This window comes from Oryctolagus cuniculus, chromosome 8 (genome assembly GCF_964237555.1).
Source record: "Oryctolagus cuniculus chromosome 8, mOryCun1.1, whole genome shotgun sequence".
Lineage (NCBI taxonomy): Eukaryota > Metazoa > Chordata > Mammalia > Lagomorpha > Leporidae > Oryctolagus > Oryctolagus cuniculus.
In genome coordinates, this window is record NC_091439.1 from 125,030,086 (window position 1) to 125,053,728 (window position 23,643).

The 23,643-nt window shown below is 45.3% G+C and overlaps 1 pseudogene; it reads left to right on the forward strand.

Moving 5' to 3' along the window:
- The first annotated feature begins 529 nt into the window (after positions 1–529).
- On the forward strand, positions 530–23,320 carry LOC108176236 (carboxypeptidase E-like; annotated as a pseudogene).
- The last annotated feature ends 323 nt before the right edge of the window (positions 23,321–23,643 follow it).

Here is a 23,643-nt window from a genome sequence, read left to right on the forward strand (position 1 = left end):
AACAAGAGTCATGTTAGCAGCTTATTAATAGATTTTGGTGGTGGGGTAGTTTGGTCAGACTGTCACTAAAAAAGAAATACCACAGCCCAGGTGGATTGAACAACAGGTTTATTTTCTCATGGTTTTGGAGGCTACAAGTCCAAGATCAAGGTGCCACTGAGTGGGTTTCCACTGAGTGCTGAGGGCTCTTGTCCTGGCTTGCCATCACCTTCCTGCCATGTCCTCACATGGCCTTTCCTGTGTTGAGGGGAGGGAGGAGAGAGAGGGAGGGAAGGAGGGAGGGAGATAGAAATAGAGAATAGAGTTATCTTTTGTCTCTTCTTCTAAAGACATCAGTCATGTTGGATTATGACCTCACCTTTATAACCTCATTTAACCTAAATTACCTCTGTAAATGCCTTATCTCCAAATTACAGTCACACTGGGCACTAGGCCTTCAACCTATGAATGTCAGTGGACACAGTTCAGTCCCTAGCAGGTGGGAAGCTGAGGAGAGAGGGCTGGGAGAGAAAGGATGTTTCTAGAGTTTTAATGTGTAAGGTAGATGTCTCAGGCATCGCCTCAGGGAGGAAAGGAAGCTGTGGCTATGTGTCATCCGGCAGTAGGGAGAAGAGATCGACACCAGTGTGTGCTATTTGCTTTCTCTTTGGTATTATGGAAAACGTCTTTCTATTTTCTATTTTTGATCTTGCCAGGTGAGCCTGAATTTAAATACATTGGGAATATGCACGGTAATGAGGCTGTTGGAAGGGAACTGCTCATTTTCCTGGCCCAGTACTTATGCAACGAATACCAGAAGGGGAATGAGACAGTCGTCAACCTGATCCACAACACCCGAATCCACATCATGCCTTCGCTGAACCCCGACGGCTTTGAGAAGGCAGCATCCCAGGTGGGTGCCCGGCTGGTCAGGTGGGGCTGGCCTTCCTCGTGATCCATGTGCTTGTACATATGTACACATCTCTAAGTAATGCTGTCATCTGGAGTTTCCACAAGGCTCACTGGAGAGTAAAAGTGGTACAGAATTCAGCTGGCTGGTAAGAAAATAAGCCAGAATGTGAGGGGTTAAAGAATTTCTTCTTCAGCAGAGACTGAATGAGAAGTTTTGTTAATCAGTTAATTTTTAATAATGTTTTGCTTGTGTTGTTAAATAATTCCGATTAATTCATCCTCGTTTATGACTAGATAAATTTCCTTCTAAAAATTTGCCAGTATGAAAAATACTGCTCTGTATTGAAGGGGAATCCCTCGGCTAGGTCTGGATGAGTCAGGGACACAGCGCCCTCTACTGAAACCAAGGAGGAAGAGCTTCTGGCCAGACCAATGTTTTAATAGCTGTCTAATCTTTGGTTAATCATGAGAAAAATTTAAAAAAAAATAAATAAAAAAAAAAATAAAACAGAGGCCAGCCCCGTCGCACACTAGGTTAATTCTTCGCCTGCGGCGCTGGCATCCCGTTTGGACACCAGTTCTAGTCCCGGTTGCTCCTCTTCCAGTCCAGCTCTCTGCTGTGGCGTGGGAAGGCAGTGGAGGATGGCCCAAGTGCTTGGGCCCCTGTACCCACGTAGGAGACTGGGAAGAAGCTCCAGGCTCCTGGCTTCAGATCAGCGCAGCTCCGTCTGTTGCGGCCATTTGGGGGGTGAACCAACGGAAGGAAGACCTTTCTCTCTCTCTCTCACCGTCTGTAATTCTACCTGTCAAATAAATAAATAAAAATCTTAAAAAAAAAAAAACAAATAAAACAAAAAATAACTCGCCAATAAACTAAAAAAAATGTGATATACTTTGGCTGTTAGAGAGCTAGAAATGAATGGTATTTAAGAGAAGCTATAGAGTGTATTCTCATTTTGATTGGACAGGATTGGGGATATAATATTTGCGGTTTTCTTCAGTTTGAAATAATTTTCCTATTGTATGGGAACACAAGTAAAGCTTTTAATTTTTATTTTTTAAAGTAAATATTTTTTTTGTGTAGCTGCAATTAAGAAAATCCAGGGACCCAGTAGTTTGACATCTACTCACAGAGTAAATTTCTGTAAATAAGTATAATATTGATATGCTTTCCAAAGTTATAGGAGAAAAATTCTAGTAACAAAACTAAGTTATTTGATGTCTTAATGTGATATTGATCTTATAAGACAGATGAGTAAAAGATTATCATTGTTGTTTGGTGTCTTACAGATTTTTATTTCTCACAGTCTAAGGTATATAGGAGTACATGACTTAAAATTCCATCATAGACTTGAAGTAATTTAATCATAAAACAAAATTCACAACATTAAACCGAGTATCTTGGAAATTCATTAAGTTTCTAGGTTGTAGCACAGTGAAAAGAAGCATTTAAATTGGACAGAAATTCCTCAAATCGCAAGACTCTAGAACTTTTGTTCTAGAGCTTGTTTTTCTTCTTGAGGACTACTGGAAGGAGATGTGTTATTAAAACATGAATTATTCATGTTGGACTTATTTTAAGCTTCTAATCTTATTTAATGATTCTTTTAAATATTTAAAAATAGTTTGCTGTGATTTAGAGGCAACGAATATTTTAGTTAAATCTAAATACAGAATGTATGCTATTATTAATTAATATATACTGAATTTTTTGAAATTGAATGACACATACCTCTTAAATACTTATTAACACTTAAAATATGATTCATCGAAAATATTTTCAAAATATCCAAACAAGTACCTTAAATCGATACCTTCATTCTTTTGTAAGTAAAATGGTGAAAATTGCATTATGGGAGGATATCATTGAAATGAATACTTAATCCTTATTTTAAACTTATTTTAAAAACCATGAATAGAGACCTTATAGTTACACAATGCCGAATAACTGAGCATCTTTGTGATTTTTTTTTTTTTTAGCCTGGTGAGCTCAAGGATTGGTTTGTGGGTCGAAGCAACGCCCAGGGAATAGATTTGAACCGGAACTTCCCAGACTTGGATAGGATCGTGTACGTCAATGAGAAAGAAGGTGGCCCCAATAACCATCTGCTGAAAAACCTGAAGAAGATTGTGGATCAGAACGCAAAGGTCGACCATACGTGTCGTCGTCGTTTTCCGGGCTGTGTCCTCTAAGCTAAGGCAATGGGCCCTCACGTGTTTGTTCTTCCTGAAGGATGCAGGCATGCGGCGGGCGTCTGCCCTGTCACCTGCCGTGGTTTCAGTTACCCACCACCATCTCAGTCCAAAACGATTAAATGGGCAATTCCAGAAATAAACAGTTCACTAAGCTTTACATTGCGAGCTGTTCAGAGTAGCGCGATGGAACCTCGGGCTGTCCCACTCCATCCTCCCTGGCTGTGAGTCGTCCCTAGAGCATCCACACTGTATCTGCCACCCCACCATTCAGTGGTGTCTCTGTTAAAGAGATCAGCTGTCATGTTGTCACAGGGTTTTGTTCAAGTCATTCTTGAACAGTTTCCGGGATTGGGACCCCGATGTGTGAGAATAGTGACGTTGGCTATTTTATTACAGTATATCATTATAGCTCTATTTTCTTGTGAGTTATTGTTAATCTGTGACTGTGCCTGACTTACAAATTAAACTTTATCAGAGGGATGGATGTCTAGCAAAAAGCATCTTATAGAAAGGGCTTGGTAGTACCTGCAGGCATTCACTGCAGGTCTCAGAAAAGGGGCGAAGACTGTCACGTGTGGAGTAGTTAACTCTGACATGAAAGTCATGGCCAGTGGGCTGGTGCTGGATGTGAGTCCTGCTCTCTGGAATTGGGTTCAGGGGTGGGGACAGAAGGGAGGAACCCAGAATGGGCATCTCAGTCACCACAGCCCTGGATCTGTGTCCCTGTAAGTTCTCTTCAAGGTCTCCCGGCACCATCGCTCTAGCTCCAGACCTTTGGTGGCGCTCCATTCTCAGTTTCACCTGCTCGCTGGGTCCCTTTGCCCAGTGGAACCCAGGGCCGCAAGCTTAGCTTCTCTGGAAACAACGATTTTCTCTTAGAGTCACTATTCTTCCATTATCCTGATCATGAAAACCTTTGATTTTTCTGCTCCCCGCCCTCACCAGCAGTGAGTTCCCACAGCTCCCACCTCTGCAGTCTCCTTTCCTTTGCAAAGACACCCCACAGCTTTAATTCAGGTCCCCACGGTCTGCTCTGCTGGGTGAGACTCCCACTCTTTGTGTCTAGCCTCTTTCCATTCTATTGAGTTTTCTCAGATTGCTCCATAGTGAACCTCTCCACCCCCCCCCCCCTGCCCCAGTCACTCTTTTGCTTCAGACCTTGCCAGTGGTCCATAAAGTGAAGAATGCTGACAGAGTGAAAAGCCAGTATGGGAGAACAGTGTGATGGTGAAACTCGGAGACCCTGACTCAAGTTCTGGCTCTGAGATTTGCTGTGTGAACTTTGAAAGGTTACTTGACATCTCTGTGCTTCAGTGTCTTCATCGGGGATGTGGAGACGGCAGCAGTGTCCATCTCATAAGATGCTCATAGAGACTGAAAGAGTTAACACGTGTAGGGCGTGAGGTCGGGAGCCAGAACTCTTATCATCTCCGTGTAATTTCTCAGCGCTTCCTGTTAGGGAGGTACTCAGGACTAGATGGACACATACTCACTCAGCACTGGGTGTCTTCAAACCAACATTGTTTTCAGTGCTGCAGAGAAGCTGAGCCCACAGGAAGAAGCGCAGGAGGCAGCTCTCAGTTCCTGCTTGGTTGCCGCAGGCAATTCTTGCTCTAAGTGGGAGGGGGAAAGAGCCATTTCCCCACCCGTTATAGCTTCAGGGTCATTCACAAGTCCCTTGGCCCCTGGAAGCTGCCAGCTGGCTCACCCCTTAATCTGGCTTGGATGCTTGGTACAACCACACCCTCTCCTTGTTCCCGGGATTTTGTTTTCTGACAGTTCAGTGCCTGGCTCTGAATCGTCCCCAGGCCTGGGATCCCTTGCCTTTGCTCCCAGGTCCCCCTCGGGCAATGTCCCTCTGCTCTCGAGGATGCGTCCTGAGAAGCCTTGCTCTGTGTTCTCCAGGGCAGTGCTCACTGTCCTGGGAGCATTCCTCCTCTCACCAGGATTTGTTTATGTGGCTGCGTTTCTCCATGAGTCTGTATCTCACCCCCTTGTTCCCAGGGCCTGCTATGAGTGCAGGTGCAATCCAGTCCCACAAGCAAAGCTAAAAAATGTAGGATGTGAAAGTGCAGTCACGAATAATCCAGGCTGGGACACTGGGGAGAGGGTCCTCAGTCAGAGGGTCCCGGATTGTTGACCTAAATTCTCGACATTCTGCTGCCTGTATTTAGGATTCCTCCCAGAAACCTGGGCTCAGCCTACAGGCGGAGGCTGGGCTGCCTCTGGGCTGCCAAGGGCTAGGCTCTGGCAGGACCTTCTAAGTGAGTGACCAGAGCTTCCCTGCCTGGGAGTCACAGACACACTCACTGCTTCTCAGCCCGCTCTCCCCCCAAAAGTACCTTTTCCAGGGAGAGGGAGAGCTGGACAGGCGGAGGGCCAGCAAAGAGGGTACAGTCCTGTTAGTATGACTTCAGCAGAAACAAAACGCTGGCCTCAGACTTTCCCATCTTTGTCTTTGTTGAACCTGCCTTTGTTACATCTGAGAAGCAAGGAAAATAATTTCTGGCACCTGTCATGGAAGAATTGTGAACTAAACTCGTGTTGACCAGATGTTTGGCAACTTTGTGCAAGTGACATTATTTCCAGCCTGCACCACCTTCTCCATCCCAGCTTTAACCGGGATAATATTTGTGTAGTCTCTAGATAATTTTGTATTTCCAGCTTAGGCAATATTTGCTTAAATGATGCATGCTCATTGGTATTATTATTTTTTAAAAAATATTTATTTGAAAGCAGAATGACAGACGAAGAAAGAGAGAGAGAGAGAAAAAAAGAGAGAGACAGATTTTCCATTTGCTGGTTTACTCCCCAAATGCCTGCAATAGCCAGAGCTGAGCCAAGTTGAAGCCAAGAGCCTAGAACTCTATCCAGGTTCCCCCTATGTGTGGCAGGGACCCAAGTACTTGGCTTATCACCTGCTGCCTCACAAACATGTTAGCAGGAAACTGCATTGGAAACAGGGCGGGGAGTTGAGGGCAGAACTCAATCCCAGACCCTCCAAAATGGGATGCCGGCTTCCTAAGTGGTGGCTTAACCCGATTGTACCACAATGCCTATGCCGATGGTATTCTTTTAAATAAGAACTTTTATTGAGGGGCCGGTGCCGTGGCTCACTTGGTTAATCCTCCGCCTGCGGCGCCGGCATCCTATATGGGTGCTGGTTCTAGTCTTGGTTGCTCTTCTTCCAGTCCGGCTCTCTGCTATGACCTGGGAAAGCAGTGGAGGATGGCCCAAGTGCTTGGGCCCTGCACCCGCATGGGAGACCAGGAGGAAGCACCTGGCTCCTGGCTTCAGATCAGCGCAGTGCCAGCCATGGCTGCTATTTGGGGGGTGAACCAACGGAGGGAAAACCTTTCTCTCTGTCTCTCTCTCTCACTGTCTATAACTCTACCTGTCAGATTAAAAAAAAATTTATTGAAAAAAAAAAACAAAAAATCAATGCCGCTACTTTTTCTAGATAAATGCAAATTAAACAAAAATACATGGAAATCAAAGTTTAATCCCCTTCCTGAAACATAAAGCAAATGTGTTTACTGTATACTGATTCTTCAGTAAAGCTGTTTATAATTGGGGGATGGTATTGTGCATGTCTTGTGCCTTGTCTCCGTTTCCCCAGTTTGTCAGTAAGAATGAGGGAGTGTTAAGACCCAGCAGGGAAGAGACAGTTGGCAGGGATTTCATAAGCGTCACTATATATCCCCTCCCACTCCCTTCCCTTCGCCCCTGATACCTCTGTCTGTGCATATCACCTAGAATGCTTTGGAATCGCAAGGTTAGCTCTGCTGTTTGCTGGGCCAGCCTTCCCCTGTTAGAGATGCAGATTCCAGCTGATACGGCTCCATGGAGCATGGAGTCTGGGGTGTGTGCTGTGGCCTTGGTGGTGGAAGGAGTTGACATTCTCCGCGAGCCCCTGGTGCTCCAGGGGTCCCCCCGAGACGGGCTGCGAGGCCGACACTGTCCTGGCCCCTCTGAGCCTCTCTGCCTAGAGCTTCCTCTTGCTCTTCTTCCTGCTAGGTCATTTCTCACCTGCTCTTGAACTGTCGGTCCAGCTGCCTCCCCTGTCATCCAGGCTCAGTGGATGAAAATGCATCCCATAATTTGTTGAGTTTATACTTACCTTTAATGGTTACCGTTGTGAAGAAACCTAAATCAAATGAGGAACTTCAAACAGTCCATGGAAAAATCGGGGAGCAGCTGTTTGGCCTAGCACCATGCCTGGGTCCCACATTGAAGTGCCCGAGTTTGAGTTCTGGCTCCTGCTGCTGGCTCCAGCTTCCTGGTAGCATGCTGGAAGGTGGCAGTGATGGCGCAGGCGATTGGGTCCTTGCCACCCATGTGAGAGACTCAGACTATATTCCCAGCTCCAGGCTCCAGCTCTGACCCAGCCCGGCCTCAGTTGTTGTAGGCATTTGGGGAGTGAACTGGAGGATAGGAGGTTTCTCTCTCTCTGTCTCTGAAATAAAGAAACAAAAAAATTTTAAAGTTTATATGTGGGGAGCAACTCGGACTAGACTAAGTTACTGGAATTAAGACTTATTCTATGCATCTGCTTTCCCACAATATGGCGCTGAGAAGGGAAACAGCTTCTACACAGCTGCCTCCAGTTCAACCAATAAACTGTGGGACCTGCTCCTGATTGGAGGAGAGCAGCGTACTCAGCCTGTGGGTAGCAGAGTTGGGATTGGTGGAAGAGGACTATAAAGGAGGAGAGAGACGGCATGCACCAGGAACATCTAAGGGGAACACCTGTGCAGCCCCCGAGAGAGCCGGCCGGCGGTGTGCCGCTCCCCCACAGAAGTGGGGAATGTGGCAGGGGGAACCGCCCTTCCACGGAGGTGGAAGGGTCGGTAGCCAACCCGGGAAGGACCAGCAGCCAAGCCGGGAAGAACCAGCAGCAAACCCGGGGAGGGCCGAGCAGACGAAAGAACAGCGCAGGGTCCTGTGTCGTTCCTCCACGAAGAGGGGGAGTGACATAATGGTGCCGTGACTCGGATATGAAGCCTAGGCAGGGTTTAGTGTCGTTCCTCCACGAAGAGGGGGAGGGACATTTATAGAAAAGTAGAGTTAACAGATATGTTTAATTTGGTGTAAAACTTTTGAAATCCATGCATAACCTTTTTATGGTATGTATTTTCTATACATTTTTAATACCACTCCTAGAGTTTCAACTTATTTTGGGAGCCAAAGTCATCTAATGATACAGCCTAATATTTGAGCTGCATTTACAGTCTTTAAATGAAGTTCAAAGTTAATTAAGAATTTATTTTTATTTGAGAGACAGAGACAGGCGCACATAGATATTCCTCTTCAAACGCCCTCAGTAGCTGGGGCCGGGCTGGCAACTTAATCTTAGTCTCCTACATGGCTGGCAGGGAGCCAAGTCCTTGAGCCCTCACCTACTGCCTCCCAGGGTGCACATTAGCAGGAAGTTAGAAATGAGAGCAGAGCCAGGACTTAAAGCCAGGCACTCTGACGTGGGATGAGGGCCACTCAAGTGATATCTTGGCCACCGCAGCAAATGCCTGCCCCCAAGTGCAGGCTGTAAAGATAGGCCACAGCTGGTTTTAGGTTACACAAGGGGCTTGATCTTAGGGGTGTCTTGGTGTCTTCTCGGTGGGCCACTTAAATGTGAGGAGTTCTCAAAAAGTTCTTTAGGTAGCAAAGTTATGAGTAATTTTAATTTTCTTGTTTGTGACTGTCTCCTCTACAGTTTGTGCAGTGAGCATTTGTTAATAGTGAGGGGAAAATCCACCAACCAGACAAATAGCAAAAATAATACCCTAATCTTTTTGTAACCAACATACAATAAGTTCACGAATTTTTGGAGTATGGTATGATAATACAGCAAACACATTGTGGGGTGATCAAATCAGGGTATCTACTGTTTCTCTTTCCTTAAACATTTACCATTTCTTTGCATTGTGAGCCTCTGGACTCCTTTTTTCTAGTTTTTTATACAACATGCAATAAGTTGTTGTAAGCTATAGTCACCCTGCCATGTTGTAGAACATTACAACTTATTCTTCCAGTTAGCCATGTTTTGCTACCCCTTAACAATATTCTAAATCACCCTTTTCCACAGTTCTGAGTACCACATGTGAAGAATAGGAGCGTTTTCTGCAGTGAAGCTGACATACTAAGAGTAATGTGTGTCTTCTGGCTCCTGCTTTGGATTGGAATCCTCACCTGTGTGGACTTGTGCATGGTATTTCACACCCCCAGCATCAGATTCTCCCCTGGGAAGTGGAGCTCCCTGTCTTTGTATACCCAGTGAGGTGTTATGAAGTGCAATAAAATAGCATATATGAGAGCTGTTCATAAGCCAAACTGGGATACACGAATACATGATCTCACCCTGACCACCAACCCATATGGATGCCTTTAGAATTGCTGTCCCAAAGAACAGTACAGATCACATCTCCAGGGACAGCTTTTTTCTTTTTACCACAGAAATACTTGGAGTTTTAGAATCTCCCCCACTGCTATTAAAAGCTCATCATATAAAAGTATCAAGCTTTTGGCTCCAGATTAATTTTTTGGTATAAATTTTTCTCCTTTGTTTTGCTTCCAAGATATGAGGGGATGTTAATCATTCAAAAAACTCAACATGAATTCCTGAAATGTGTGCTTTTGTTTGTAAATTTAAGATGATCATTCCAAAGTAAACTGAGATTTTATAGTTACCTCTAAAATGGACCCAGACTAATATTCTTTTATAGGGACAGTGTTTGAAGTAGTAGAAGAAAACTGGAAAAATAGTAACTAAAGTTGGAAATAAAAATCTACCACGTGTTTGAAGAACCTTAGATGAGGAACTCTGCTCTGCAGCCCAACTGTTATCTTCTCTCCTTATCTTATTCTTCTCTCCTTATCTTATTCTTAACTATTACGAGCCGAGATGCATGAGCTATGACAGATCAGCTAAAGCTGTCCCGACATTTGTAAGTGATTTGCAGGTTTGTTTTCAATTTACCAAAGAGAGAAAAACGGACAGAACTTGTAAAGAAATTTAAGTGCTATTGAAATATTTTTTATTACACATCTGAGAAAGATAGATATGGGGGCTGCTGCTCTTACAGGAAACTTTTTTCCAATGAAAACAACCGCAAAGTGGTTGAAATAGGACCAGGTTCCAGGTTTTTTTCTTGACCTTTCCTATGTCTTTGCTGTCATGAGAGCGTACCAATGACTCCAATTCATAGTCCTTTTCCTCTCCAATCTTTCATATAGCTTGCTCCTGAGACCAAGGCTGTCATTCACTGGATTATGGACATTCCTTTTGTGCTCTCTGCCAATCTCCATGGAGGAGACCTTGTGGCCAATTATCCCTACGATGAGACCAGGAGTGGTAGGTATTCTTGCCTGTCCAACTGGTTCATGGTTTGCAATGACTATGCTCAGTGAGGGTATATAGGATGACTTGTGTGATACTCTTTTAGATAACCAGTCATTAAGTGATAGACATATGTATTGTTTAACAGGAACATCCCCTAATAATTTCATTTAGCAGTGGCACATCTGTTGGACAGAAAAAGACTGTAATGTTTTTTCAAAGCTTAGGTGAATAGAAACAGGATTTTTTTCAAAGGTGTATTTGTTTAACTTGAGAGGGAGAGGAAGAAGGAGAGGAAAGGCAAAGTGGCGGAGGGGAAGAGTGAGTGAGTGAGAGAGAACCTTCCTGTTCACTGGATCAGTTCCAAATGCTTGCAACAGGCGGGACTGAGTGAGTGGCTGGGGCAGAGCCAGGAGCCAGGTGTGCAAGTTCAGTCTCCCACGTGGGTAGCAGGAACCCAATAACTTGAGAGATCAGTGCAGCACTGCTGCCTCCAGTGTCTGCATTGGCAGGAAGCTGGAGCCAGAGCCAGGGTTGAACTCAGGCATTCTGATGGGGCAGCCAGTGTTCCAATGGCTAGGCTAGATTCCTGCCCCCGCCCCCAAACATGATGCCGATAGAATACTTCTGAAAAGAAAAGAAGACAGAAGTCAAAGTTGGGTCGCTCCTGGTCACTAGTAAAAGGGAGCGATTACAGAAATTACATAGGCTTGTGCGCCAAGGACTTCCATACAGAGACAGCCTCCTGGTGCCTGGGCAGGGCGCCGTGACTCTGTGTATCTTGGTGTGCACTCTTTCTGGGGATGCCAGGAAGGGGAAGTGTCGCTTGGTCTCCTCCATGAGTTTCAGTTGCACCTCAGGTAGCGCAAGCTTTAGATAGTTAGGCAGGAACTCAAGCACTTGAGGCATCACCTGCTGCCTCCTAGGGTGTATATTACTAGGAAGGTGGAATCAGAAGTGGAAGCAGGCCTCAAACTCAGGCAGTCCAGAATGTGATGTGAGCAAACCAAGCGCCATCTTTATAGCTGCACCAAGTGCCCACCCCTCCATGAACTTTTTAAGGTTCCATTGGACCTTAGTAGGAATTGAGTCTTTTACCTTGTTGTCTTTCTTGAAGCCCATTCCAGAAACAGGGAATGTGGGTAACACCTGCCTTAGCACCCTACCTCAGCAATGCATTAAGCTAAATGATCGCTTAAGAACCTAGGAGAGATGGTGCTTTAAGGGTAGTGACTGTCTTTTCTAAGTGTGTTTTTCAATCACTGATGGTAGGAAGTTTCCTACAAACTTCCTCAAATGCACCAGTTGGTGTATCTTTTGCTTGGCCCTCAAGGAGGCAGAGTGGCCTGTGTAGAGTTTTAATCACCATGAGAGTATTTTGATTTTCCATTTGGTGCTTTGGCAGGGATGCAGGACTTCAATTACCTCAGCAGCAACTGTTTCGAGATCACGGTGGAGCTCAGCTGTGAGAAGTTCCCACCCGAGGAGACCCTGAAGAGCTACTGGAAGGATAATAAGAACTCCCTCATCAGCTACCTTGAGCAGGTAAATGCAGTCCCCAGCATGCCCTGGGAGATTCAGGAGCATTTACACTGGTGTGCAACAGTCTCCCAAGAGGTGTTCAGCCCAAGGCATCCATCTGCCCCAGAATGAGGCTGTCTTATATGGAAGACAGGTGCTGGCCATGGGTTAGTTAGGCTTTCACTTGTCATAGCTTTTGTGCTTCATGACTATTCACTGAGAATGTCTACACTGGAGAGTTGTGGAGAAGTGAGGTAGAACCTTGTTTTCATCTGTATTATTCGAAACGAGCAATCCCGGACTCTCACCTTCCCTGAGCCCCTTCGGTGTGTGGCATCCCAGGAGGCCAGGGGCTGAGTAGGGAAAGTGAGGCCCACAGGGTGCACTTAACTCTTGAACTCATGCAAGTGTAGCAGCAGGACTGCGAGTGAGTTTGTCCTTGACCGTATGTCCTGCATCCCTCGCTTGTCTCAGCCTAGCTCAGCTGCATCATGGGTAATCACGATCACGGCAGCTTACACTGGCTGGGCACTTACTGTTTCCCAGTCATTATCCTAAATGACTGGCATGTAACAATAGTGGCACTTCGTCCTCATGACAACCCTGTGAGGGAAGTTACATCAGTACTACCACTACCACCACCTCCACCACCACTAACACCACCACCATCACCTTCCTCAGTGTGTGAATTAAAGATGAAGAATCAGCTACACAGGGAGGTTACACAGGGAGGTCCTTCAGTCGGAATTTGAATCCAGAATCACTGTGCTCTATGCCTCTTATGACATAGCTGGGACAGTCACCAGAGAGTCACTGATGCAGCCCTTCTGGTGAGATCCATGTAGAATCGCAGAGGTTCTCATCCTCTGCCAGCACTTCACTGCTTAAGACCGGGACAGCCCCTTGCTGCCTCACTCCCTGTATAGGCTGTGACATTGGTATTGGGCAGGGGCAGTGGAAGGACGTAGACGCCATTCCTTGCCTGAGTGCCTAGACAGTATTTGAATTCCGTTCTAAATGTGGTCATTTACACCTAAAGTCCAGTAGAGTGATGTCAACATCCATGACAGTAGAAACACACATTTATTAAGCTAATCTGATATGAACAAAGGCTATTAATATTTAGTCACTTACATATATACATGTGTTTGTATAAACATATATATATATAAAACCAATTCATTTTCCAAAAATCAAAGTCAGCTTAGCAACTCTTCTACACATGTCAAACATCCTTACAGCCCTACTAACAAGGACTATCATGGACTAGAGCCACTGGAATGGACCCGATTACAGAATGCCCATTCCACAGGATTTTTTTTAAAGTTTTTATTTATTTATTTGAGAGGTAGAATTACAGACAGTGAGAGGGAGAAACAGAGGGAGAGGTCTTCCATCCATTGGTTCACTCTCCAAATGGCCGCAATGACTGGAGCTTTGCAGATCTGAAACCAGGAGCCAGCTGCTTCTTCCTGGTCTCCCACGTGGGTGCAGGGGCCCAAGGACTTGGACCATCTTCTGCTGCTTTCCCAGGCCACAGCAGAGAGCTGGGTTGGAAGAGGAGCAGCTGGGACTAGAACCGGCGCCCAAATGGGTTGCCGGCGCCGCAGGTGGAGGATTAACCTACTATGCCGTGGCGCTGGCCCCATTCCACAGGATTTTTTCAGTCAGTGGATTCCTGTTGCAAATTAGCATAAAAATGTTTGAACCACAAAAGCTAAGGATAAGCAGCCATGTTCCAAACCCAAGATCAGGTTTGGTGGGAACCCTATAGGTCTTCTTTGAAGACAGCTGTGTTTAGATGGATTTTCTAAGATCAAGGTTAACTGAGGCCGGCGCCACGGCTCACTAGGCTAATCCTCTGCCTTGCGGCACCAGCAGAGCGGGTTCTAGTCCCGGTCAGGGCGCCCGATTCTGTCCCGGTTGCCCCTCTTCTAGGCCAGCTCTCTGCTGTGGCCCAGGGAGTGCAGTGGAGGATGGCCCAAGTGCTTGGGCGCTGCACCCCATGGGAGACCAGGAGAAGCACCTGGCTCCCGCTTTGGATCAGTGCAGTGCACCAGCCACAGCGTGCCAGCCATGGTGGCCATTGGAGGGTGAACCAACGGCAAAAAGGAAGACCTTTCTCTCTGTCTCTCTCTCTCACTGTCCACTCTGCCTGTCAGAAAAAAAAAAAAAAGGTTAACTGAAAAAAATTTTGGAGGAAGAAAAAAGAGGGATTTTTGCTGCATTCTCCATTTAGACATCAAAGAATGTCTCCTTAATGCAACACTTCTCATTTTGTTTATACATTTTTCACCAAAAATTTACTGAGCCATTTGCACGTCCCAGGCACTCTGAGGCATGAGGGAAAGATGTGTTGGTTTCATCAGAAACAAGAATCCTGATCACTAGAGGGGAAGATAAAAACTAAAGTGGAAGTTAAGTACAGTCGTGGGAGTTCAGAAAAGCCTTCCTGGAACTGTAAGATTTCCCATAGTCGATGTCCATAAGATCATCATTCTGATTGATGATTAAAAAACAGGTTCACTGGCTATGTAAGTTGTCTCTTAGTTCTTGAGACAGAATGCAATAGGAAGAAAAGGAAAGCACGGATTTGTGCCATCAGGAAAGGGTGGTATATTGGCCATATTTACGGTGGCATGTGCGCATGCATCCAGTTCATTTTATAGTTACATCAGTTTATGTAGAAATCAACTAAAAAGAGGCCGGCGCTGTGGCTCACTAGGCTAATCCTCCGCCTGCGGCGCCAGCACACCGGGTTCTAGTCCCAGTCGGGGCACTGGATTCTGTCCCGGTTGCTCCTCTTCCAGTCCAGCTCTCTGATGTGGCCTGGGAAGGCAGTGGAGGATGGCCCAAGTGCTTGGGCCCTGCACCCGCATGGGAGACCAGGAGGAAGCACCTGGCTCCTGGCTTTGGATCCATGTAGTGCGCCAGCCGTAGTGGCCATTTGGGGGTGAAAGGAAGACCTTTCTCTGTCTCTCTCTCACTCTCTAACTCTGCCTGTCAAAAAAAAAAAAAAAAAAAAAAAGAAAGAAAGAAAGAAAGAAAAGAAATCAGCTGAAAAGAGGGATGAAGTTATGTACTCTGTTGGAAGTCACTTGGACAGAGGTTTGCTCTGTGATACACATGACCTGCCCTGATATGGTGCTGGTGTTAGGGGTGCGAGCTGTGTAGCAGCAGATACAGTGGTCTTTTGTAATGAACAGGCTCATACAGCTGACACCATAAACACTCCGTTTAGGGAATCCGAGGCTGATGAAAGATCAGGGAAGACTGCCAGGAGCTCTGCCTTGATGTGGTGTTCTTGACAGTGGTGGTGACTACTGATTGAACACCTGGGCATAAATCTAGGCTGGGACCAGTTTGCACTTCATGGAAAGTAGGTGATTAGTGGCGCTAACTCTGGTTGGTTGGGAAGGAATCTCTTGCAGGGTTTTAAAGGAATGTTTGCAGGAATTGAGACCTGTGAAGCTAATTAGGTAAACGGTGTGCTGAGGAGCAGTGTCTCCCACTCAACAGCTTTGGAAAGGTCTATTATGAAGATTCTCAGGGGATCTTGCAGGACTGGTTCATGGGTACCTGTATCAGAATCATCTGAGTCCTTAAAAATGAATTTCTTGTCTCATGTGGAGTCACACTCTTTTAAAAACTCTTCTTTTTTTAATGTTTATTTATTTGAAAGGCGGAATTAGAGAGAGAGAGAGAGAGAGAGAGAGAGGCAGATACTCTATTCACTGGTTTACTCCCCAAATGTCTGCAACAGCTAGAGCTGGGCCAATCCAAAGCCAGGAGCTTCGTCCAGGTCTCCCATGTGGTTGTCAGGGACCCAGGGGCTTGGGCCATCTTCCACTGCTTTCCCAGGTGCATGAGCAGGGAGCTGGATTGGAAGTGGAGCAGCCAGGACTCAAACCAGGACCCATATGGGATACTGGTACCACAGGCTGTGGCTTTACCTGCTACGCCACAGCACTGGCCCCTCAAAAACTCTTTGGGTGATACCTAAGTACATAAGAGGTTAAAAGCTACTGATACAAATAGTCCCAGCAACAATGGAGAATCTCCTGGATGCCTTTTAAACTGTGGTTGAAATTGAAATGCCCTAGAATCTGGGTAGAGATGATTAGAGGGGCAGGGGTCATGAACAGCCTCTCTAAGTTGTGAGTGAAACTTGAACTTCTGTGATTTCCTTCGCAAAAGCCATGCAGTGACAGTGTTTTCCAACCTGAATTCATGTGGGGTTCTGACAGCCCATAACCCTTCTGTTGGTATTTATTACTGCAGTGGAATCATTTAAACAGAAAAGTTGGCATATCAGAAAAAAGAATAAAGAAAAAATAAAATTGAAAGGATAAAAGAGAGAAAAATGCTGCCCACAATTGGCATAGTAGAGGGAGATGCTTTCAAAAATATTTATTCATTTATTTGAAAGGAAGAGCATTGGAGAGAGTGACAGCGAGAGAGAGAGAGGGAGAGAAAGAGAGAGAGAGCGAGAGGAATGGCTGCAGCTGCCAGGCCTGGGCAAGGCTGAAGCTGGGAGCCTGAACTCCCTATGACTGGCGGAGGCCCAGGCACTTGGGCCACCCTGTGCTGCCTTTCCAGAGCACTAACAGGCAGCCAGGTCTGAACAGAACAGCGTGGACCTAGAAGAGCACTCCAACACGGGATGCTGGTGCCACAGGCAGCAACTTAGCCAGCGGCCCCTGATACTTACCTACTTACCAGGGTGTTGATTTGTACACTGTAGTAAGTCCTGTGACTTTACAAATATGAAAAACTTTATTTATTTATTCTAATCCAGAAAGTACTTCAAGGTCTTTAAGGTCTTTCTTTAACTCAGAACAAGATACAAATTTTCAGGAAGCTACTTGTCATTTCCTTTTGGTCATGCTTTGATTTTTTTTTGCAACTTTTATTTAATAAATATAAGTTTCCAAAGTACAACTTTTGGATTATAGCAGCTTCCCCCCATAACCTCCCTCCCACCTGCAACCATCCCATCTCCCACTGCCTCTCCCATCCCATTCTTTAGCACGATTCATTTTCTTCTTCTTCTTCTTCTTCTTCTTCTTTTTTTTTTTTTGACAGGCAGAGTGGACAGTGTGAGAGAGAGACAGAGAGAAAGGTCTTCCTTTTTCCATTGGATCACCCCCCAAATGGCCACTATAGCCGGCACACTGTGCTGATCTGAAGCCAGGAGCCAGGTGCTTCCTCCTGGTCTCCCATGCGGGTGCAGGGCCCAAGCACTTGAGCCATCCTCCACTGCCTTCCCGGGCCACAGCAGAGAGCTGGCCTGGAAGAGGAGCAACCAGGACAGAATCTGGTGCCCCAATCGAGACTAGAACCCAGGTGCTGGTGCTGCAGGTGGAGGATTAGCCAAGTGAGCCGTGGCACCGGCCAAGATTCACTTTCAATTATCTTTATATATAGAAGATCAACTTAGTATATACTAAGTATAGATTTCAACAGACTGCACCCACACAGATACACAAAGTATAAAGTACCATTTGAGTAGTAGTTTTACTGTTAATTCACATAGTACAACCCATTAAGGACAGACATCCTCCATGGGGAGTAGGTGCGCAGTGACTCCTGTTGTTGATTTAACAATTGACACTCTTACATATGACATCAATCATCATCTGAGTCCCTTGTAACTGACTAGTGAGATGGCATTGGTACATGCCACCTTGATGGGATTGCATTGGAATCCCCTGGCATGTTTCTCATGCTTTGATTCTTTAACACTCAGGATCGACAGTATTTCGCTAGAAAATAAGGAATGCTTGGCATGGAACATTTGGAAGGCCACTTATTACAGGAATGTTTTGTTTGTTCTTGACTTTGATAGATACACCGAGGAGTTAAAGGATTTGTCCAAGATCTTCAAGGTAACCCGATTGCCAATGCAACCATCTCCGTGGAAGGAATAGATCACGATGTTACATCTGGTGAGTGCCTGCTCTGACCTGGAGCCCAAGGTACAAAAAAGCCTAATTCTCATTATTGTAATTACAATCTTACACTCCTGGCCTCCTTGTCTCTTTCCACTGTCTCTCCCTTACTTTTGACCTAGGCCCATTGCATTTGTGGGAGCAGGTCAGGCACAGTGAAATGCAGGGTGGCTGCTGTGCCTGGAAGTCGGGGTGCAGCAGGTGGTGCCCTTTCTTCAGCTGTGTCTCCCCAGAGCTGCCCAGGAAAGCAAGGGGAAACAAAGCTGGTGGGAGTTAGCATACTAGTGCCTTTCCTAGTCTCTGCAATGAGCTGTGAAGGGAACTAGAAGGGTAGGGTAGAAGGTAACTGCTGGTGTAGAGTGTGTCTGGAATTTGCGTTCATTTCTTCACTTACTCCGTATCATAAATGCAGAGTTATTCAAGGTGAAACTGGAGGCTGTAGGATTCAAGTGGGATGTTATTTATTTCTTGGTTTAAAGCCCCACTTCCAGTTTCCCAGTTTGGGAAAAATGTTCTATTTTCCTGGCACTTCTCTGCACTCCTGCTATTAAACTCCTGTCAAGTTCATTTTAGGTTAACTGTCATCTGCTGGGATCATTGCGACATTTTTTTAAGTCATAAGGTTTTTATAATTTTTCTAGGTCTTACGCGTAATTAACCTTAATTTCCCAAACTGGTGTATATATCACTATTTCTTAATCTTCACATTCACTGCTTGGATTTGTTTTTTAAATCTATAACATCTGTCCTCTTAAATGCCATTTACTCACACGCCCGGCAGTATTTATCAACACCCCACTGAGGGCAGCATGCCTCCAGAATCTGGGCCAAGATATGGTCCTCTTACCTCTTAGCAGGGGTAGAACTCCGGCTTGGGGCCCTCTGGCTCCAGGACACCTCTTCTATCTGTGAACCATTGGCTGCCATACAAATATTACTTTCTCTTCACTCCATCATATGAAAAGTTTAGGAAACTCTGACCTAGGGAATCAAAGGGAATGAAATCTGAGGACTGGACTCTTGGATACTCCAGGTTTTCCTGGTTTTGTGGTTTTTTGTTTTTTTTTTTTGTTTGTTTTGTTTTTTTTTTTTAGATTGATTTATTTATTTGACAGAGTTACCCAGAGAGAGGAGAGAGAGAGGTCTTCCATCCGATGGTTCACTCCCCAATTGATTGGCCACAATGGCCGGAGCAGCGCCCATCCGAAGTCAGGAGCATGGAGCTTCTCCCAGGTCTCCCATGTGGGTGCAGGGGCCCAAGGACTTAGGCCATCTTCTACTGCTTTCCCAGGCCATAGTAGAGAGCAGGATTGGAAGTGGAGCAGCCGGGTCTCCAACCGGCACCCATATGGGGTGCTGGAGCTTTAGGCCAGGGTGTTAACCTGCTGTGCCACAGTGCCGGCCCCTCCAGCTTTTCAAAGTCAAGGTGATGAGGAAGAAAGAACAAACAATGGCCTCCAAAGCAGAAGGAAAACAATATGCATTGTCCTGGAAGCCTGGGGGTGTTTCATGAAGGAGGGAGTGATAAGGAATGCCAGCAAGAGCAGCCTTGTGAATGCATCGCTGGAGTTAGCCACGTCATTAGGGGCACAAGTACCATGCATTTTATTCCAGGTTCTTGCTTGCCTAGAGATAGGAATTCAAAGCAGAGACATAAACACGGTACACATGTGAGAGATTTATTTAAGGGAGAGGGTGAATATACATTCATGCCAGAGTGTGGGGGACCCTACATGGAGAAATGCCCATCAGGAGTGGGCCAGAGGGTTGCCTATGAGGAGAGACGGGAAGGAGGCCAGAGGGCAACCCATGAACATGGCCAAGGGCAAAAGAAGGGTGTCTCCACATGTATCTGTTTTACGGGGAAGTGCCCTAATAGAATATACAAGCGAGGTGGAGTTTAGTGTGTATGAGGCTTCCTGGGAGTTCCATACCTCCTCCACCTGGAGCTTAACTTCCATGTGCCCATTATGGCATCTCCTCCTTCCTGGTCTCAGATGAGACACTGGAGCTTCATGGGAAAGTGAGCATACTGGATTGACAGGTAAGGGAGAGGAGTTACAATGCCTATGTGGAAATATTCTGGCTCAACTCTTCCTGACACCCTGCCCAGTTGCCCTATACCGGTGTGGATAGCTGTGACAAGATCTGTTTCCTGTGGAGTGCATAAGCAGAACCTGATTGGAGAAGTCCAGGAGAGAGTAGGAGGAGAATCATCAGTAACAGAGAACACGGACAGATCTTTCCAGAACTTTGGTTATCAACAAGATACAGGAGGCACTGTCTGAAAGGAGATGTGGGGGTCTAGAGACAGACGGGAAGATGTGGTGATGGGGGCTTCACCTGCCCTGGTTTGATCTGTTTTCACCGTGAGATAAGATGGGAAGTATGCCCTGAGAGAGCGGGTGAGGAGGATGTGTGGCCCGACTCAGGAGAAGGAGGAAGTGTGGCTTGTCCTGGAGGACCTCCTGCAGAGAGTGTAGCTCCTACCACAGCCTCAGCACCACCCTGCAGAGGCAGAAGGCCCCTGTCTCGGGCCCACCCAGAGCCAGTGCAGCGGATTGTGCGTTTTGTCAGGTTTTCCAGGAGGCTGGTATCCACCTAAGTTTGAGAAGCCTTGATGTAGGAAAACAGGAGATTGGAAGAACTCAGGAGACCCACCTGCTCTGAAATCTTTAGAAATCAGAATTTCTAACTAGATCCTTGGGAGTTGTGGGGATGCCGCCCTTGGGCTGCACTCTGCAAACCCCTGACCTGGACCTGCACCATCAGGTCTTCACCTAGCATGAATCAAAACGTGCTGCCAGGTGCTCTGACCTCCCCGCTCAGGACTTGATAGATGTCTTTTTTTTTTTTTTTTAAGATTTATTTATTTGAGAGGCAGAGTTATAGAGAGTGAGAGAGAGAGAGAGAGGGAGGGGTCGGGTCTTCCATCTGCTGATTTACCAGCTAGGCTGATCCGAAGATAGGAGCTTCTTCCAGGTCTCCTTCGTGGGTGCAGGGCCCAAGCACTTGGGCCATCTTCCACTGCTTTCCCAGGCCACAGCAGAGCTGGATCAGAAGTGGAGCAGCCGGGACTAGAACTGGTGCCCACATGGGATGCTGGCACTGCAGCCTGATGCTTACCTACTGCACCATAGTGTCGGCCCCACTGTAGACGTCTTTTTACCTGTATTTCTCCTGGTGTGATCAGAAGAGCCATGCTCTTAGATGTCTGCTAGATAACAGTAATGTCTGTAAAGCAACTGTAAGAAATGAGCATATTGGGAGAGCGTCTTTCCCTTTTCAAGAGAACTTCTTCAAATTCCCTGTATATTTATTTTAAAAATAGGGATTGGAGTCTAACCAAGCAATGGTAGGTATTTCTTAGATGGCATAACTATGCGATCCACATGTGTGCCTTGTGATTTGATATTTTGTTTTCCTACAGCAAAAGATGGTGATTACTGGAGATTGCTTGTACCTGGAAACTATAAACTTATGGCCTCAGCTCCTAGCTATCTGGCAATAACGAAAAGGTAGCAGTTCCTTATAGCCCTGCTGTTGGGGTGAGTAAACTTAAGAACTTAGCATGGCAATAATAGCGAACCTAGTAAAAACTAAAAACTAACCATTGCCAGGCATATTCGAGTGACTTACATTTAATATTCATAATAAACCTATGAGGTGGGTAGTATTAGCCCCATTTAATAGATGAGAACACTGAAGCCTAACAATATTAGATGATCTGCCCCAAATCTCATTGAATGACTTACCACCAGTGTTACCATTTCTCAGTTTCTTAAAGATACATGAAAAATTACAATTTTATTTGCTAACCTGAATTTCAGTCTACATGGAATTTTGTTCCTTTCTGTCTTTATTTCCGGTGCATAGCACAATGCTTCACTCACCAAATATTTAAAAAAAAATGATGCCAACTAGATGATTTGGGGCTTTAACTAAACATTTGTTAAGCATACACCATGAGCAAGGCCCCTATGCTAAGTACTATTGAAACGTATATTTTATTCAAGCAGATACCATTAATTTTGCTAGAAAGGAGATGGTGATGAGACCACAGTATTTCCAATTTAAAGGCTTACCTGAAATAACTGTATTGTGTTTTATTTGTGCACCCAAAGTTTGGAGTATAAAAGTTTGTTTTCGGCAAACAAAATATATCGAGTGTTTAACTTATGCTTTGGTTTTGGTTGTGTGTGCGTGTGTATTAGGTTGTGTATACATTAAAATAAGGAGGCAAATTTTCAAAAAGTGCAAAAAATAGCCCCAGGAACAGTCTGTAAAGGTTCAACCATTTTGATCCTTAACTTTTCTGGCTGTCTTGGTTCCGGGATGTGTAATCACATTCCAAAATAACCAGGGGTGCAGGTGGCCACATTCAGAACTCTTGGTTTCATGTGGAGTGGGGCCTGAGGGTTGGGGCTGAGTGTTGCGGATTTTGAATAGGCTCTGTGCAGGAGGCCGCCTAGACCTGACGAAGCTCCCACATGACAAGGGCAGTGGTTTGGAGATATGTGTTTTCATTCAGTTTTTCAACAAACTCAAGATTTTGGAAGGTAGAATTTGATGGCTGGGGACAACAGCACATAGAACTGTATTCTCCCATATGTCTCCATCTAGTAAGAGAAAGTCCAAGCTGGCAGGAAAAGCTCATTCAATAGATAAAGGCAGAATATTAACTCCAAGTGACACCTTTTTATGAGGGGAAGAGACTGGGGCAGGAGATTTTCTTGAACTATACCTGCCTTTGTTTTTTTTTGTTTTTGTTTTTGTTTTTTTTGATAGGCAGAGTGGACAGTGAGAGAGAGAGACAGAGAGAAAGGTCTTCCTTTTTGCCATTGGTTTACCCTCCAATGGCCACGATGGCCAGCGCACCGCGCTGATCCGACGGCAGGAGCCAGTTGCTTCTCCTGGTCTCCCCTGTGGGTGCAGGGCCCAAGGACTTGGGCCATCCTCCACTGCACTCCCTGGCCACAGCAGAGAGCTGGCCTGGAAGAGGGGCAACCAGGACAGAATCTGGCGTCCCAACTGGGACTAGAACTTGGTGTGCCAGCACCACAGGTGGAGGATTAGCCTAGTGAGCCACAGCACCAGCCCTAAATCTGCCTTTAAAGTGATAAGAGCAAAGCACATTTCAAACATAATGACTTTTGATTTTTCTCCCTGAGAATATCTCTTGTTTATTACAAGAGATTTTTTTGAGGATCTACTTTAATTTAGGTGACTGAGTTGAGATTGTTATTTAAGCACTGAAACTGTTCATTTTTATGTCTATTTTTAAAAGCAATTTGATAAAAATAAGTTCTTGATTTTTCTCCCTTAGGTTGATTTTGAACTGGAGTCATTTTCAGAAAGGAAAGAAGAGGAGAAGCAAGAGTTGATGGAATGGTGGAAAATGATGTCAGAAACTTAAAATTTTTAGAAAGGCTTCTAATTAGCTGCTTTTAATCTGTCTGTATAATGTAGTATGATGTAATGTGGCCATTTTATTTTAGGTTTTGTGCAGTTATTTAATATTGATTTTTGATCATTTAAATATTAAGCAAAATACATAAATAGACTTTTAGGCAAAAATATAAGAACTTTATTTCACTCTCTTATAGCATTTGTTTTCCCACATCTGCAGAAAGGACTGTAGAAAAGATTTATGTCATCTAGTCATCTTAGACAAATGCAGTATTCCAGGTGTTATTTACAATACAGGACTTTTTGAGTAATTTTAGCTTTTAAAATTAGTAGACTTAT